The sequence below is a fragment of the Ranitomeya variabilis genome, chromosome 3 (genome assembly GCF_051348905.1).
Source record: "Ranitomeya variabilis isolate aRanVar5 chromosome 3, aRanVar5.hap1, whole genome shotgun sequence".
In the NCBI taxonomy this organism is placed as follows: Eukaryota; Metazoa; Chordata; class Amphibia; order Anura; family Dendrobatidae; genus Ranitomeya; species Ranitomeya variabilis.
This window is the reverse complement of record NC_135234.1, coordinates 393839276-393859000: the sequence shown is the minus strand read 5'-3', so window position 1 is coordinate 393859000 and position 19725 is coordinate 393839276.

Genomic DNA, 19725 nt, shown 5'->3' with positions numbered 1-19725 from the left:
TGGTCATAAGTATTCAGACCCTTTGATCAGTATTGAGTAGAAGCACCCTTTTGAGCTAGTACAGCTTCTTGGGAATGATGCAACAAGTTTTTCACACCTGGATTTGGGGATCCTCTGCCATTCTTCCTTGCAGATCCTCTTCAGTTCCGTCAGGTTGGATAGTGAACATTGGTGGACAGCCATTTTCCGGTCTCTCCAGAGATGCTCAATTGGGTTTAGATCAGGGCTCTGGCTGAGCCACTTAAGAATGGTCACAGAGTTGTTCTGAAGCCACTCCTTTGTTATTTTAACTGTGTGCTTAGGGTAATTGTCTTGTTGGAAGGTGAACCTTCGGCCAAGTCTGAGGTCCAGAGCACTATGGAAGAAGTTTTCATCCAGGATATCCCTGTACTTGGCTGCATTCATGTTTCCTTCAATGACAACCAGTCATCCTGTCCCTGCAGCTGAAAGACACCCCCATAGCATGTTGCTGCCACCACCATGTTTCACTGTTGGGATTGTGTTGGGCAGGTGATGAACAGTGCCTGGTTTTCTCCACACATACTGCTTAGAATTATCACCAAAAAGGTCTATCTTCGTCTCATCAGACCAGAGAATCTTATTTCTCATAGTCTAGGAGTCCTTCATGTGTTTTATAGCAAACTCTATTTGGGCTTTCATATGTCTTGCACTGAGGAGAGGCTTCTGTGGGGCCACTCTGCCGTAAAGGCCTGACTGGTGGAGGGCTGCAGTGATAGTTGACGTTGTGGAACTTTCTCCCATCTCCCTACTGCATCTCTGGAGCTTGGCCACAGTGATCTTGGGGTTTTTCTTTTCCTCTCTCACCAAGGCTCTTCTCCCATGATTGCTCAGTTTGGCTGGACGGCCAGGTCTAGGAAGCCTTCTGGTGGTCCCAAACTTCTTCCATTCAAGGATTATGGAGGCCACTGTGCTCTTAGGAACCTTGAGTACTGCAGAAATTCTGTTGTAACCTTGGCCAGATCTGTGCCTTGTCACAATTCTGCCTCTGAGCTCCTTGGCCAGTTCCTTTGACCTCATGTTTCTCACTTGGTCTGACATTCACTGTGAGGTCTTATATCGACAGGTGTGTGCCTTTCTAAATCGAGTCCTATTAGTTTAATTAAACACATCTGGACTCCAATGAAGAAGTAGAACCATCAGAAGTAGGATCACAAGGAAATGGACAGTTTTTTTCTTTTTTATTAAATTTGCAAAAATTTCTACATTTCTGGGTTTTTTTCAGTCAAGATGGGGTACAGAGTGTACATTAATGTGAAAAAAAAAAACTTTTTGAATTTATCAAATGGCTGCAATGAAACAAAGAGTGAAAAATGTAAAGGGGTCTGAATACTTTCCATACCCACTGTATTGTGCAGACTTCACTACTTCACAGATAAGGAAGATATGGTTGGTTGGCCAACTCAAAAACTATGGAAGGTGCAGAGGTCAAACTCTTACCGGATGTTGTCTCTGGCCGTATCCTCTACATGAGATGTCTCCTGCAGCCTCTACTTTCAAAGATATGATAAATTGGAGCCACCTACAGATGGGGACACCCCTTTCATCTCATTGTCAAAAAGGAAAGAACAGTTTGGTTGGAGTCCGAGACATTAACTGAAAACATAGAGTTTTAAAGGTTATACAGATTTCCATTAGGAGAAAGGGATAGCAGAGGATATGGAGGGGATATATAAGGAGGAAAAGAGGGTGGAGGGAAACACTGAATACTATGTATATGTGTGGTTAATTTCTATGTTTTTCGGTATTTACCCTACATGTAATATTAATGCTGTTTCGTTTTAGTTTTCAAGACTGTTAACGAGTTAAATAATCATACCTCCCCTCACCCCGTTGGGACTCCCCTGAGTGGCGGGTGGGTGAGATGTGGTTTTGGCTCAGTGTTTTAACTAAGATGTCCGGTGACGATCGGCACTCTTTTCCCCTGGTGGTTGTCTAACCGCAGTTTGCCCCCTCCGATTCCTTCCGAGAGATTGGAGGCTACCCAGGATTTTTACCTGGGTAATTAGCGATAGCTTTGTTATTTTCTTTGTTCATCTTTCTATTTGTATAATCTACCCCATAGTTGGTGGGGCATCTATTCTAATATCTGTTATTTTCTTACTCTCTCTTCTTTCCCTCACTCCTACTCACTCAACTTCTGACTTAGTGTCTCTCCCTTGTGTTTATACCTTACCCCCTTCTGTAATCTAATACGTGTCCCAACCCTATATAATAATGCAGCCACAGCATCAATTGGAACGTACAATCAGCTCCTTAAATGTCAAAGACCTACATAGCCCTGAGAAAAGGTCTTACGGAATCTTTTATATAAACAAAAGATAGATGTAGTGTTTCCAGGAGCCCAGGATCCACAGACCTATTGTGAGTGAACATTTATACTGATATCCAATCCTTCCTCCTTCACTATCACTTATTGTCTTTCACTACAGTTATATTCCTTGTCACTCTGTGAACATGGAATACACCTAAATGTTATTATGTTTTGATTGATGGCGGTTTCACGATTTTGATAGACACTGGTCATCTCACACAGTATATACTTTTGTTGCTGTCTGGCTATATTTGTTTGAGGTTGACACTCACCTTTATTTGTAGGATTTTTCCATATGTTTTTTTTGCATTGGATTGTTTACCAGTGAGACACAATGGTTTGATATCTTGCTGTTCACTCACATAACTAAGTGTGATCCCTTAACAGTTTTCACATTTTTGTGGTGTATTTAATTTTATTTACAATACTTGCCTCCTGGATATACAACCCTGTTTTTCCTATGTATGCAATATTTTTATACCATGTAGATTAAAGCACTGTGACCTACAAATTATATTTGCACTGTTTTTTTCCCCCCCAAATACTGTTGTTTTTACTAGAAATTTTATATGAATAAAAACTATTTCATACTGGACTTATGGTCGGTTCTGTGGTTCTCTTTCGGTTTCCCCTTCTGTAACCGAATACGTGTCCCAACCCTATATAATAATGCAGCCACAGCATCAATTGGAACGTACAATCAGCTCCTTAAATGTGAAAGACCTACATAGCCCTGAGAAAAGGTCTTACGGAATCTTTTATATAAACAAAAGATAGATGTAGTGTTTCTACAGGAAACCCATTTCTGTCAAAACAAACCCTACAAGATCTGGAGTCAAAGGTTCCCCACAGGTTACCACAGCCCATCACCCGATTCTAAATCCAGATGTTCTTGTATCCTCATCTAATGGTCAGTTCCATGGACATTCACTGAGTCTCACACTGATGGAGAGGGCTGTCTGCTAATGGTAAAAGGTCTGTTCGGTTCTATTAGGGCCACGTTTGCCTCCCTATATCTACCCAATGTTGGTCAGGACAAAGCACTCTACACTGATCTAGAACAACTAGCAGAATTCACTGAGGGTATTCAGATTATAAGGGGTGACTTTAACACAGCCCTTGACCCATCTATAGATAATTCCAAGGGAGTGTATTCCCACTTATGTCCCACGCAAAGACGCATACAGAAATGTTTGCAGGGCCACCAATTAGTAGACTCTTGGCAATTACTTCACCCAGCAGACAGGGATTATTCCTTTTACTCAAATGCCCACAATGTTTACACAAGAATTGACAATTTTCTGCTGAGACATCGGGACTTAAGGTACCTTCACATTAAGCGAAGCTGCAGCGATAGCGACAACGATGCCGATCGCTGCAGCGTCGCTGTTTGATCGCTGGAGAGCTGTCACACAGACCGCTCTCCAGCGACCAACGATGCCGAGGTCCCCGGGTAACCAGGGTAAACATCGGGTTGCTAAGCGCAGGGCCGCGCTTAGTAACCGGATGTTTACCCTGGTTACCAACCTAAAAGTAAAAAAAACAAACAGTACATACTCACCTGCGCGTCCCCGGGCGTCCGCTTCCCTGTACTGTGTGAGCGCCGGCCCTATAACAGCAGAGCGGTGACGTCACCGCTGTGCTTTTACTTTCACTTTAGGGCCGGCGCTCAGTCAGAGCAGGAAGCGGACGGCAGGGGACGCGCAGGTGAGTATGTACTGTTTGTTTTTTTTACTTTTACGCTGGTAACCAGGGTAAACATCGGGTTACTAAGCGCGGCCCTGCGCTTAGTAACCCGATATTTACCCTGGTTACCAGCGTAAAACATCGCTGGTATCGTTGCTTTTGGTGTCAAACCTGACGATATACGCCGATCGGACGACCAAATAAAGTTCTGAACTTTATTCAACGACCAGCGATATCACAGCAGGATCCTGATCGCTGCTGCGTGTCAAACTAAACGATATCGCTAGCCAGGACGCTGCATCGTCACGGATCGCTAGCGATATCGTTTAGTGTGAAGGTACCTTTACCCCTGCTTCAAAAAGCAAACATAGATAATATCTTCTTTTCAGATCACATGTTGGTAAGTGTTACAGTCGCTATTCCAGCCTTTAGAGTAAAACAGAACAGTGCTATTGGCATCTGAATGCTTCTCTCCTAGAAGACCCTATTGCTAACATGAATGAATACAAGTCTCCAGGTCCAGATGAATTACACCCCAGAGTACTGAAGGAGATAGCAGAAGAAATTTTTGAACCACTCTCCATAATTTGTGAAAATTTTTGGAGAACCGGAGAAGTCCCAGAAGACTGGAGAAGAGCAAATGTTGTTCCATTCTTAAAAAAAAAGGGGAAGAAGATGGACCTAGGGAACTATATGCCGGTGAGTCTGACGTCTATACCAGGAAAGATCTTTGAACAAATTATTAAACAACATGTATGTAAGTACCTGGATAAGAATGAAGTGATTAACCAGAGTCAGCATGGGTTTGTAACTAATAAGTCATGTCAGACTAACTTAATTTCCTTCTATGACAATCACTGACTGGGTGGATCAGGGAAATGCTGTAGATATACTGTAGTATATCTTGACTTCAGCAAAGCATTTGACAAAGTATCTCACACAATCCTTATTGAAAAAAATGACTAAGTATGGAATGGACAAGGCAACTGTTAGGTGGATTCATAACTGGCTTAGTGATCGGACCCAAAGAGTGGTTGTAAATGGCTGCACATCCAGTTGGAAGAATGTCTCAAGTGGGGTACCACAGGGCTCTGTCCTGGGCCCTGTATTGTTCACATCTTTATCAATGATTTACACTCCCTGACAGAAGTTATGTCGCTTATCCATCTTATGTAAATAAAAGCTTATAACCTGACGTTAAATTCATCCATTGGTTGTAAAAATTATTCTTTTGAAAGATGAAACCCTCCGAAATGTGGTTTCGGTTAAGAAAATAAATTGGCATCAATGCAGAAATATTGATCAATTAATGGACACAGAGCAGTCAGATTTTGGCAAGACAAAAGTTCTGTCGCCCACAGAAAGTAATGTGACATTCAAACAAATAATTAACTTAAAATACAAATATATGTTGCATAACATTGGTGAATGAAGTTGTGGTGCTATTAGAGTCATATTTAATATTTTATGTGACTTCCATGAGCTTAAGGACTACATCCATGCGGTTCAACAATGATTCATACAATTTATTAATGAAGTCATCAGGAATAGCAAAGAATGCAGTCTTACATGCCTCCCAGAATTCATCTAGATTCCTTGGTTTTGCCTTCCAAGCTTCCTTTTTCATCCTACCCCAAACATGCTCAATGATGTTCATGTCTGGTGACTGGGCTGGCCAGTCCTTGAGCACCTTGATCTTTTTTTGCCAGGAGGAACTTTATTGTAGAGATGGAGCACCATCCTGCTACAGAATTTGACTCCTTTTATGATTTGGAATATAAGAGGTAGCTAATACTTCTTGATATTTTAGGCTATTGATATTGCCTTTCACCTTGCAAATGTTTTGCACACCCCCATACTGAATGTAACCCCAGACCATGATCTTTCCACCACCAAATTTAACTGTTTTCTGGGTGTATGTTGGATCCATACAGGCTCCAGTAGGTCTCCTGCAGTATTTGCTGCGGCTGTGGTGTAATTCTACTGAAGATTCATCAGAGAAATCCACCTTCTGCCACTTTTCCAGCGTCCATCTGTTTAGCAGGCTGTTGGACTTTGCAAATGAATCCAAAAACGTTCATCACAACAGAAAATGAAGAGCATGCACAGCTGCTGAACTTCGGGATAAAAAGGCCATAAACACACACCCCAAAGGATACGGGTGCCGTTATCCAAAAAGCATCAAAAGAAATCATAAGTCGATGTGAAGAGAGCGTACAGGAACTAACCGTTCCATACAAAATAATCCTGTATTGTGGAAACATAAAAGCCACAGCAGGCTGGTAAAACAGTGGAACTCGAGTGAGACCCTTCTTCCTTATTTGCCTTTTGTTTAGTGCTGGCTACTGGGCACTGATTCGACCATGGAGGCCATTTCGAGACAGAATGCTACAAACTGTTCTAGTTGACACAAGGACTTGAGGTGACCAGGCCGGTTGGAGCTCTGCGGCAGTGGAAGAGGGTCTTGCTTTGGATTTTCTATCCAAAAACGTTCCTCCTGAGCAGTTGTCTTGCGGGGTCTGCCAGACCTGGGCTTGTCAAACATATCTCCAGTCTCTTCAAATCCTTGTTTAATTCTTTTTACTTGACTCTGAGACACATTAAAGGTGCCAGCCACCTCTGCAGTGGATCTTGTCTTCAGCCTCTTGATAATCCAGGCTTTGGTTGCAGGGTGGATTTTTGGCATGTTGTCAGAGCTCAAGTTGCAGTTCAAGTGAAGGTCTGGAGTGCTGGGTTTCTTTTTATACACAAACACTAATTAACCAATCATTTACTGAGCACAGGTGAGGATGTAAACTAGGATTGGGTGCATTATATGACCAGGCGACAAAACTTTTGTCTTGCCAAAATCTGACCATTCTGTGTCCATTAACTGATCAATATTTCTGCATTGATGCCAACTTATTTTCCTAACGTAAACCACATTTCGGAGGGTTTCAGCTTTCAAAAGAATAATTTATACAACCAATCGATGAATTTAACGTCAGGTTATAAGCTTTTATTTACATAACATGGTGTGAGGATTAGACGTGGAATCTATGAGGTGAACCCACAGGGAGCATTAGGGGCAGGCCCGAGGGAGACTATCGCCATGGCAGCTGGTAGAAAGGACTGACGGGTAGACAGAAACGGGGAGAGCGTGGGTTAGCGGAGAGGATGGAGGAGACGAACAATAGGACTAAGCACGAGAGCAAGGACCGGAGGAGGGACACGGAAGACAGGCTGGAGACTGGAACACGGATAGAACTCCGGAGAACAAACTGGCAGGCAGGCAGGGAAACTGGAACGCAGGCTGGAAGGAAGACACAGGAGGAAATGCTGGCAGGAACACAGGAACTAGGAGGAAACAAGGAGAAGACCCAGATTAGATATGGAAGTGAGCGGTGAGCAACCAGACAGGGCAGAACACCGAGCAGCCGGAATCACTTGACGGAGGCAAATGACAATCAGGCACCGCCGATAGGAAGAGGCGGCCTGATAAAGAGAGTACAGGCATACCTTCCGGGTCAGAGTGCAAAAGGCGGCGCAGAGGACACGGCCAGGCTTCAATGAAAGCGGTGTGCGCCGAGGAATCCAGAGCGCGCGCGCACCCGAGGAGGAGTGAAAGACGAGCGCGCAGGGAGCGAGGACCGGAAGCAAGCAGGGACGCACCGGGACGCCGCAACGAGGTGAGTATGAGGTACATGCGGCGAGGAAGGCGGGACTGTGACAGTACCCCCTCCCTTATGCCCCTCCCTCCGAAGAGCCGAAAGAAACTTTGCCAGAATTTGAGGAGCCTGAATGTTCTCCCGAGGCTCCCAAGATCTCTCCTCAGGTCCAAAACCTTTCCAATCAACCAGGAAGAAGGACCTCCCTCTAATCTTTTTCATAGCAAGAATGTCTTTAACTTCAAAGACATCATTACAAAAACTAGGCTGAGAACGATTGAATGTGGAATGGAACCGATTGAGGACCACAGGCTTCAGGAGGGAAACATGAAAAGAATTGGGGATGCGAAGAGAAGCAGGAAGCTTTAACTTATAAGAGACATTATTGATACGAGACAAGACCTCAAAGGGCCCAATATAGTGGGGACCCAGTTTGTGCGAGGGCATCTTTAAGCGGACAAACTTGGAAGATAACCACACCTTATCACCAGGCTGAAAAAGAGGAGAATCCAAGCGCCTCTTGTCAGCATGTTTTTTCATTCTGGCGCAGGCCAGTTCAAGAGCGGTCCTGGTCTCCTGCCAAATCCTAGAGAACTCCCCGGACAAAAGATCGGCCGCTGGGACACCTGAGACCGGAGGAACCGTAAGTGGAACACCAGGATGTTGCCCGTAGACGATGAAAAAAGGAGACTTGGAGGTAGATTCGCTGGTATGATTGTTGTAAGCAAATTCAGCCCATGGAAGCAAATCTACCCAGTCATTCTGATGAGAGTTGGAAAAGTGACGAAGATAAGACACCAGAGTTTGATTCGTACGTTCCACTTGACCATTGGTTTGTGGGTGGTAGGCAGAAGAAAAATCAAGCGAGATGTCCATGAACTTGCAGAGAGACCTCCAAAAACGAGAGGTGAACTGTACCCCTCTGTCCGAAACAATATGTTGAGGAAGACCGTGAATGCGAAAAATAAGATGTATAAAAGCTCTCGCCAACTCAGGCGCAGAAGGTAATCCAGGAAGAGATATGAAGTGAGCCATCTTGGAGAACCTATCTACGATGACTAGGATGACGGTGCAACCGGAAGATCGAGGCAGATCGGTGATAAAATCCATTGCAATGTGTTGCCAGGGAGCAGAAGGAATATGGAGCGGATGAAGTAAACCAGAGGGTAAATGCCAAGTCTTATTCTTGGCACAGGATGGACAGGAAACAATGAAGCTTCGGATATCCTGAAGAAGTGTCGGCCACCAATAAAAGCGGGAGACAAAGGAGAGTGTCTTCTTGAAACCGACATGACCTGCCAATTTGGAAGCATGTCCCCATTGAAGAACCTGTTTTCTGTTGCACACAGGAACAAAAGTTTTACCAGGAGGTAGAGAAGACAAGCTAATAGGTGCCACCATGATGACTTTAGATGGATCCAGGATATGCGAGGGCTCCTCCTCAGAGTCAGAAGACAAGAAGGACCTGGACAAAGCGTCAGCTTGTCCAGATCAGTCAAAACGGGCAAAAAACAAAGACCATCTAGCTTGCCGAGGATTAAGTCTCTGAGCAGAACGAATGTATGCCAGGTTCTTGTGATCTGTGAAGACTTTAAATGGATGAACAGCACCCTCCAAGAGGTATCTCCACTCCTCAAAAGCCAACTTGATGGCTAAGAGCTCCCTGTCACCGATGGAATAGTTCCGTTCTGAGGAAGAGAATGTCTTGGAGAAAAAACCGCAGGGAACCAGCTTTCCGGAAGATGACCTTTGAGAAAGTACGGCTCCGGCACCAGCGGCAGATGCATCAACCTCCAGAACAAAGGGTTTATTCACCTCTGGACGATGTAGTACTGGAGCGGAGGCAAAGGCTTGTTTCAGAGACGAGAAAGCATCTAAGGCTTCAAACAACCAGATGTGAGGATTGGACCCCTTACGAATCAGAGCGGTAATAGGACCAGACAAGGAGGAGAAATAAAGGATGAACTGACGATAGTAATTTGCGAAACCAAGGAATCGCTGGATAGCCTTGACTCCATTAGGACGTGGCCAGTTGAGTACGGCAGACACCTTCTCCGGATCCATGCGAAGACCTGAGTCAGAGATAATGTAACCTAAGAAGGGAAGAGACGGCTGTTCAAAGGCACATTTCTCCAGCTTGGCATAAAGGTGATTCTCTCTCAAGCGTAGTAGAACCAGACGAACATGTTTTCTGTGGGCGACCAGATCCGAAGAAAAAATAAGGATATCATCCAAGTAAACCACCACACAGGTGTACAGAAGATCTCGGAAAATTTCGTTCACGAATTCCTGGAACACAGCAGGAGCATTGCATAAACCAAAGGGCATGACTAAATACTCGTAGTGCCCGTCCCTGGTGTTAAAGGTGGTCTTCCATTCGTCGCCTGAACGAATACGGACTAAATTGTAGGCCCCTCGGAGATCTAATTTCGTAAAAATGCGTGCTCCTCATAGTCGATCAAAAAGTTCCGGAATAAGAGGAAGTGGGTATTTGTTCTTAATGGTGATATTGTTAAGACCCCGGTAATCGATGCAGGGACGGAGAGACCCATCCTTCTTCTTGACAAAAAAGAAACCCGCGCTTGCGGGTGAAGATGACTTCCAGATAAAACCTCTGGCTAGATTCTCCTGGACATACTCAGCCATAGCTAGAGACTCAAGAGGATTCAGTGGGTAAATTCGCCCCCTGGGTGGAGTTGTGCCGGGTACTAGGTCGATCGGGCAATCAAACGGACGATGCGGGGGCAAGATCTCAGCCTCTTTTTTGTCAAAGACGTCCGAGAAGGACCAGTAGGCAGAAGGCAAACCTAAACTCCCAGCATAGAGACCCGAACCAATAAGAACATGACAGGGAATATTGATAATATTATTTTATTAATTCATTTATTAGTAGCAATAGTGACAACCATTAAAAAAGATACTTATTTTTAAAAAATTAAAAATACATATATAAATAGATTCCAAAGTATGTGCACAATTAAAACCGCAAAATTATAGGGCAAGCCAAATCCTCATCATATATTACAAATGGCAATTTATCCCATATGCACACTAGATTTAAATATATATATATAAACAAAAATCAATATGTGCCAGTGATAAAAATCACAAAAGATATATATCAAAAAGTAAAAGATCAATCTCAAAAAATCATGGTGACAATGTGGAACAATATATAAAGTGCCAAGTGCAACAAGTTAATTACCACCCAAAAGACATCTAGTGCAGAGAAAAAAACAGCCAAGAGGGCCAAATAATTGAAAAGTGCTATGTGCCAATGCAATGGGAATGCCAATTACTTACTATAGTAAATCGGGTGAATGAACCCAGGCTGCCAGCGGCTAAATAATGTGCACCCCGACGCGCGTTTCAGACCCGCAGTCCTTCGTCAGGGGGAATGTATATTGGCATGACCGAAGATGTTTATATACTATCCATATCAGGGGACGCTGATGTAAATCCCCGCCGCTATTGCGGCGCATGCGCCGCTCGTACAGACCGGAAGTCCGGGACGCCGCGTCACGTGACCGGACGCACATGGTGAGATCATGGCGTTACCAAGGACACAGTGACGCCGCGGCCCCGACACCAGACCGCCGAACGCTCATGCGCACAACAGCAAGAACTACATGAGCGAAAAAAGAAGAGGATCTCTAATAGTGCTTGTGAAATAAGGCTAAGTGATAAAATGTAATAATAATTAGATACTGCAGTGCCATTATAAAAATGCCATTGATGTATAATATAATGCCACGACATTTTGTCTGAATATTCATGGCATATAATGGCAATTGGCTATGTGCTATATAATAAATAGTGATAGTTTATAATATAACAAAATAATTTTCCACAGCAAGGAAGTATTTATATAAAATGTGGATATAGGGTGTAAGGTAGATTTTTAGTAAAAGATGTGAAAATAATAATAATAATAAAAATAATAAAATAAAAAATAAAAAATAAAGAAAAAATAATAATAAATAAGAAAAATAAGTTGATATTTACGGATCAAATCAGTGAAAATATGACATCAAAAAACTATAATAAGGAGAAATATATAACATATCAATAATAATACTCCAATACAATAGTATGGAGTCTATAATATTTAGAACAATATATACATTGTAGTTTATCGCAAACCCACACTAAGTCCCCTGAGGGGAAGCTGAATACAGCTTATACAGAGGAGATAAACAGCATATAGCAAAGAATAGTTCTAATATATATAATGTTATTTCTTTATCTAGTCCTCCTGGATCCAATGTGGGCAAATGTTCACTTCGATAAAACCGAAACAAGGGAGGAACCCCAAATGAAGAAGGCTGGTCCCTGGTTCCTGACTTCACGTGAAAATCCAACACGCAGTATACATCCACAAAGGTACGTTATCAAAAAATGCCTAAAATGGTATAAGCACAATAATTAATACAAAATAACTACATAATTTATCAATATTGGTCATGTTACAATCACATATTAAATAAATATATGTAACTATCTATAAAAGCAAGATATATTTAATATTATATAAATAGCCCTACCAATGATAAAAATAATTGATTAAAAAAAAATTTTTGATTAAAATTTTTTTTTAATTAATTTAAAAGGTATACAATATTAGGAGAATTAAGTAAAAGTTTGTTTAAAAATAATATCATAAAAATGGAGCAAAACTTAGATTTTCATTAAGGCCATTGGGTGACACTGTATCCAATAGCCAAATCCATTTTGTTTCTAGCTGTGCTAGGGGTATACTTACCTTCCCACTTCTCTCATTGTGTTTTATCATGTCTATTCCTACCACTTTTAGGAGAGAGGCGTCACTATTATGATGTGTTTTGAAGTGTTTGGGGAGAGTTTTTAACATTGTGACGTCCTCAATCTCCCTAGCTGCTTGTATTCCCAATATATGTTCCCTTGTGCGTACTTTTAGCTGACGAGTCGTCATTCCTATGTAAATAAGTGAACATGGACATACAGCATAGTATATTACGGCTCGAGACGTACATGTAATTGGGTGTTTGATCTGGTATGTTATAGTACCTTTACTGTTTTTAAATGATTGTGACCTCGTAATGTTGGGACAGGCCACACATTTTCCACAAGGTTTGCAGCCAGGTTGTGGTTTAGTCCCATTCAAAAATGTGGAACCCACTGATGGATCGCTCACATAGTGGCTTTTAACAAGAGAGTTACCGAGATTCTGTGAACGCCTAAATGTAATATCTGGTTGTTTGCCAATGTATTTAGATAGTATCGGATCACTCTGGAGTATTGGCCATGATTTTGCCAGATAATGGCGCATCAAATCAGTCTGGCCATGGAATTGAGTAATGTACCTGATGGGCTGTTTTTTAGTCGGGAGTTTTGCAGTATATAGGGCCTCATGTCTTGTGGTATATTTAGCCCGATTATACGCTTTTTTAACTGATCTATGACTGTAGCCACGTTCAAAGAATCTCCCCTTCAGAATACTTGCCTGTTTTTCAAAGTCCTCCTCTTCTGAGCATACCCTCCGAAGGCGTAAGAACTGCCCTATTGGTATGGAATTTATCATAGCCTTCGGGTGTGACGATGAGGCATGTAAAAATGAATTAACCGCTGTCGGTTTCCGATATAAATCGGTCAGAAGGACATTATCTACACCTCTCTTTACTATAACATCAAGGAATTCGATTTGGTTCAGATCCCATTTATAGGTTAAGTGTATATTGAGTGGGTTTTGATTCAACTGGGACATAAAAGATTTGGTTTTTCTCTTTAGTGTTCCCCCCACTAAAACTGTTGCACAGGTGGTGATCTATTAACTATAGTGTATACTTCATTTTATTAATTTTCTCCAATATTATCATTCTAGTATCACTACTGTGTTTCTTTACTAAGAAGGCAAACCTGCAGGTACCAGATTAGACTGAAGAGACTTTACAGGTCGCACGGAGAGAAGACACCTGGTCTGACAGGCGTGAACCCAACGTAGAACATCACCCGATCGCCAATCCAGGACAGGTTCATGAGTTCTTAACCACGGAAGACCCAATAGGAACGTATGGGACAGTGAAGGCAGCACGTAGAAGGCAATCTTCTCCCGATGCAGGGCTCCGATCTGTAACTCCACTTCATCAGTGACGAGGGTAACGGTCTCCAGTAAGGGCCTACCATTGACCGAAGCTAACTGCCGGGGAGTCTCCAAAGACTTGACAGGAATGTGGAGCCTCTTAACTGCCTCTAACTGAATAAAGTTCCCTGCAGCACCAGAATCAACATAAGCCACTTCAGAAAAACGAGTGGAACCAAGACAAACTAAAACGGAAAGAGTTAAAGGTAGAGAGGATTCACAAATACCTAGGGAGACCTCTCTTACCTGGCCTAGGCGGAAGCGTTTCCCGGTCTCACCGGACAGGAATGCAGAAGGTGAGACGAGCTGCCGCAGTAGAAACAAAGACCCTGAGCAATTCTTTCTTTGCGGCGTAGTTCGGCTGGGCGAACACGATCCACCTGCATGGGTTCAGGAGGCGAAACCGGAGGCGAAGAAGGCATTCGTGAAGAAGAACTGGAAGAAACCGAAGATGGGCGAGAAGACCTTCTCTCTCTAGTAGTTTCACGAAGCCGTTCCTGGAAACGAAGGTCGATGCGAGTAGCCAAGGATATGAGATCCTCCAAAGATTTTGGTGTATCTCGACCCGCCAACTCGTCCTTGATTCGAGATGACAAACCTCGCCAAAAGGCTCCCACCAAGGCCTCATTGTTCCATCCTAACTCAGATGACAAAGTACGAAACTGAATGGCGTACTGGCCGACAGAAAGAGAACCTTGGCGGAGATTAAAAAGGGACTCGGTAATGGAGGCCAAGCGTCCGGGTTCATCGAAGACTTTATGGAAAGTCTCCAAAAAGTTGGCGAGTTGGGAAACCAGAGGGTCATCCCGCTCCCAAAGTGGATTAACCCAGGCCAAAGCCTCTCCCTCCAGGTGAGACACAACAAAAGCCACCTTGGCCCGATCGGTGGGGTATAGTTGCGGCAGAAGCTCAAAGTGTAACTGGCACTGGTTTAAAAAAACCACGGCACAACTTGGGATCTCCACTATAACGTGGAGGTTTGGCCAGGCGAGGTGATGGATGCGGAGCGGGAGCAGGAGCCGACTGCATGGAAAGCAGTCGATTATCCAGCGAAGCAATATAATTTAGAATGTGACCCTGGGTGTCGCGTTGCTGAGCGAGCTCCTGCTGAAGACTCGCCATCTGGGAGGCGTTCCCGGGATCGGAGGGCTGTAACGCCGATAAGCGGGACTCCATGGCTTTTAAAAAGGCCATGATCCTATTCTGATTCTCTCGAATAACCCCAAGCTCTTTCTGCGCGGAAAAAGGAGTACCAGCGGGGTCCATGGCCTGATTGTACTGTGAGGATTAGACGTGGAATCTATGAGGCGAACCCACTGGACCGTGACAACGAACCCCCCACAGGCGAGCTGACCAAGTGCACCACCCCCTATACAGGGAGCGTTAGGGGCAGGTCCGAGGGAGACTATCGCCACGGCAGCTGGTAGAAAGGACTGACGGGTAGACAGAAACGGGGAGAGCGTGGGTTAGCGGAGAGGATGGAGGAGACGAACAATAGGACTAACCACGAGAGCAAGGACCGGAGGAGGGACACGGAAGACAGGCTGGAGACTGGAACACGGATAGGAGAACGCCGGAGAACAAACTGGCAGGCAGGCAGGGAAACTGGAACGCAGGCTGGAAGGAAGACAGGAAATGCTGGCAGAAACACAGGAACACAGGAACTAGGAGGAAACAAGGAGAAGACCCAGATTAGATACGGAAGTGAGCGGTGAGCAACCAGACAGGGTAGAACACCGAGCAGCCGGAATCACTTGACGGAGGCAAATGACAATCAGGCACCGTCAATAGGAAGAGGTGGCCTGATAAGGAGAGTACAGGCATACCTTCCGGGTCAGAGTGCAAAAGGCGGCGCAGAGGACACGGCCAGGCTTCAATGAAAGCGGTGTGCGCGTGCGCCGAGGAATCCAGAGCGCGTGCGCACCCGAGGAGGAGTGGGAGCCGAGCGCGCAGGGAGCGAGGACCGGAAGCAAGCAGGGACGCGCCGGGACGCCGCAACGAGGTGAGTATGAGGTACATGCGGCGAGGAAGGCGGGACTGTGACACATGGATAAGCGACATAACTTCTGTCAGGGAGTGTAGATGAAGGAATTGAGGCTAAACTGATTAAATTTGCTGATGACACAAACTAGGAGGGATAGCTAATACTAGGGAAGAGAGAGATAGGATTCAAAAAGATATAAATAAACTGGAGCAGTGGGCAGCAACTAACAGAATGGTTTTTAACCGGGAAAAATGCAAAGTACTACATCTGGGCAATAAAAATGAAAAAAGCATATACAGAATGGGAGGAATAGGGCTAAGCAACAGCATATGTAAAAAGGACTAGGGTATACTAATAGATCACAGCCTGAACATGAGTCAATAGTGTGATGTAGCAGCAAAAAAGGCAAATACAATTCTGGGATGTATTAACAGAAGCATATAGTCTAGATCACGTGAAGTCATTATTGCCCTCTACTCCTCTTTGGTCAGATCTCATCTGGAATACTGTGTCCAGTTTTGGGCACCACATTTAAAAAGAAAGACATCAACAAACTGGAGCAAGTTCAGAGAAGAGTGACCAGAATGGTGACTGGTCTGCAAACTATGTCCTATGTGGAATGTTTACAGGATTTGGGAATGTTTAGCTTGCAAAAAAGAAGACTGAGAGGAGACTTGGGCTGTCACATTGTAGAGGGATCATCTTTATTCTCATTTGCACAAGGAAAGACTAGAAGCAATGGGATGAAACTGAATGGGAGGAGACACAGATTAGATGTTAGAAAAAAACTTTTCGAAAGTTTGGGTGATCAATGAGTGGAACAGGCTGCCACGAGAGGTGGCAAGTTCTCCTTCAATGGAAGTTTTCAAACAGAGGCTGGACAGACATCTGATTTAGTGAATCCTGCATTGAGCAGGGGGTTGGACCAGATGACCCAGGAGGTCCCTTCCAACTCTACCATTCTGATTCTATGATTGTGAGAACCGAACTACAGGAGTCCCTTGACACATACTTTGCCCTTAACCCCTTCATGACCGTGGGATTTTTCGTTTTTCCGTGTTCGTTTTTCACTCCCCTCCTTCCCAGAGCCATAACTTTTTTATTTTTCTGTCAATTTGGCCATGTGAGGGCTTATTTTTTGCGGGACGAGTTGTACTTTTGAACGACATCATTGGTTTTACCATGTCGTGTACTAGAAAACGGGAAAAAAATTCCAAGTGCGGTGAAATTGCAAAAAAAGTGCATTCCACACTTGTTTTTTGCTTGGCTTTTTTGCTAGGTTCACTAAATGCTAAAACTGACCTGCCATTATGTTTCTCCAGGTCATTACGAGTTCATAGACACCTAACATGACTAGGTTATTTTTTACCTAAGTGGTGAAAAAAAATTCCAAACTTTGCTAAAAAAAAAAAAATTGCGCCATTTTCCGATACTCGTAGCGTTTCCATTTTTCATGATCTGGGGTCGGTTGAGGGCTTATTTTTTGCGTGCCGAGCTGGCGTTTTTAATGATTCCAATTCGGTGCAGATACGTTCTTTTGATCGCCCGTTATTGCATTTTAAATGCAATGTCGCGGCGACCAAAAAACCCGTAATTCTGGCGTTTCGATTTTTTTTCTCGTTACGCCGTTTAGCGATCAGGTTAATGCTTTTTTTTATTGATAGATCGGGCGATTCTGAACATGGCGATACCAAATATGTGTAGATTTGATATTTTTTTAATTGATTTATTTTGATTGGGGCGAAAGGGGGGGTGATTTAAACTTTTATTTTTTTCACATTTTTTTTTTTTTACTTTTGCCATGCTTCAATAGCCTCCATGGGAGGCTAGAAGCAGGCACAGCACGATCGCCTCTGCTACATAGCAGCAATCTGCTGTTCGCTGCTATGTAGTAGAAAATCAGGTGTGCTGTGAGCGCCGACCACAGGGTGGCGCTCACAGCTACCGGCGATCAGTAACCATAGAGGTCTCAAGGACCTCTATGGTTACAATGGAGAAGCATCGCCGACCTCCGATCATGTGACGGGGGTCGGCGATGCCGTCATTTCCGGCCGCCCGGCCGGATGCGGTAGTTAAATGCCGTTGTCTGCGTTTGACAGCGGCATTTAACTAGTTAATAGCGGTGGGTGAATCGCGATTTCACCCGCCGCTATTGCGGGCACATGTCAGCTGTTCAAAACAGCTGACATGTCCCGGCTTTGATGCGGGCTCACCGCGGAGCCCTGCATCAAAGCAGGGGAGCTGACATCGGACGTACTATCCTGTCCGATGTCAGTAAGGGGTTAATGCTGTGGAAGGGGCGGACCCTTGTATCGTGTGAGAGGCGCACAAGTGTATGATTAGGGGAATCCTCATTAAGCATGGCACTCGTAAAAAGCGAGAACGTGCTCAGGAGTCTTTTGGGAGAGACTGAAAACCTAGAAAGATCACATAAACATCAAACGTCAGACGATATCAGAAAATCATTACTAATAAAACGTGAATTGTTACGCTCCCTATTCATACATAAAGCAAAAGCCGATCTCACCAGATGCTGGCGTCATTATTATGAACATGGCAACAAAAGTGGGTAGGACTTAGCCAGAGCCCTGAGAACACAGAAAGCTAACATCTATATCCCATCCATCATCAATCAATGATGATGTCTGTACTGCTACATATTTAGGCAGTTAACTGGTTCATGCAGCTTTACATGAACACCCGAGCCTTACACTATGGCTGGTCCAAATAACTAAAGCAATTGTTACCATCCACCTCTCGTGTCTCCCTTTTTCCTCATAGATTGTAAGCTTGCGAGCAGGGCCCTCATTCCTCCTGGTATCTATTTTGAACTGTGATTTCTGTTATGCTGTAATGTCTATTGTCTGTACAAGTCCCCTCTATAAGTTGTAAAGCGCTGTGGAATATGTTGGCGCTATATAAATAAAATTATTATTATTATAATCAGTCATAACGCAAATACCTGCTACCCGACATTGCGGATACGTTTAAAACCTTCTACGCTTCTCTGTAGACTCAACTAACCCCGCCACACAAAATGCTAGCTTCAAATTGCGTATCCAGAAATACATAAGAGTCTGGCCTTTACTCCCTGTCTGGCACTGACATAGCTTCCTTAGAGTTGCCCTTTACTATAGAGGAACTGCGGGCCGCTGTAAAAGAAACCAAGTCAGGAAAGGCCCCGGGCCCAGACGGATTTTCACTGGTCTATCATAAATTGGGATCTCTCTCTCCTCTTCTGATCACCTAGCCTTAATGTGTTATCTTAAGGCTCTGCTCTCCCAGGAGCCCACATATCAGTGATGCATGAGGAGGGGAAAGACCCAGCACAATGTGCAAGTTATAGGCCTATATTCATTAAGCGGTTTGCAAAAATGCTTGCAGCCAGATTATCTCCACTCCTGGCAGGGATTATCCACCCAGATCAGGTGGGTTTCATGAGGGGGAGAGAAGCCAGGGACAACACAACTAAGGCACTGAACCTAATACATAGAGCCAGAAATAAATGTCAACCTCACTGCTACCTGCATGTGATAAAGAACTGCGAAAGGATGGAGACAACCCTGTGAACTGCATTCCCCCCGCAGGGTTCAGGTGTCAGTAGGAGCAGAAGCTCTTCGTATACAGCAGCACAATGCTCCTCAGAGGTTTCACGGGGAAACTAATCTATTCAATGTATTCCTCCCCCTAGCTCCGCTATGCTGAGGGCCCGGCTATGCCGAGAGCTGCTTATGCTGCGAGTTCCACTATGCAGAGAGAGCCCGGCTATGCTGACTGAGAGCTCGGCTATGCTGACTGAGAGCTCGGCTATGCTGCGAGCTCCCCTCACATGAGCCCACGTAGATTGGCAGCATCTGCTACTGACACACCTCCTTGTCAGAATTATGCCGCAGTCAGGTCGTGACGTCACTGGAGGCGCACACTAAATAACCGGAAGTGAGCTGCACCAATCATAGTC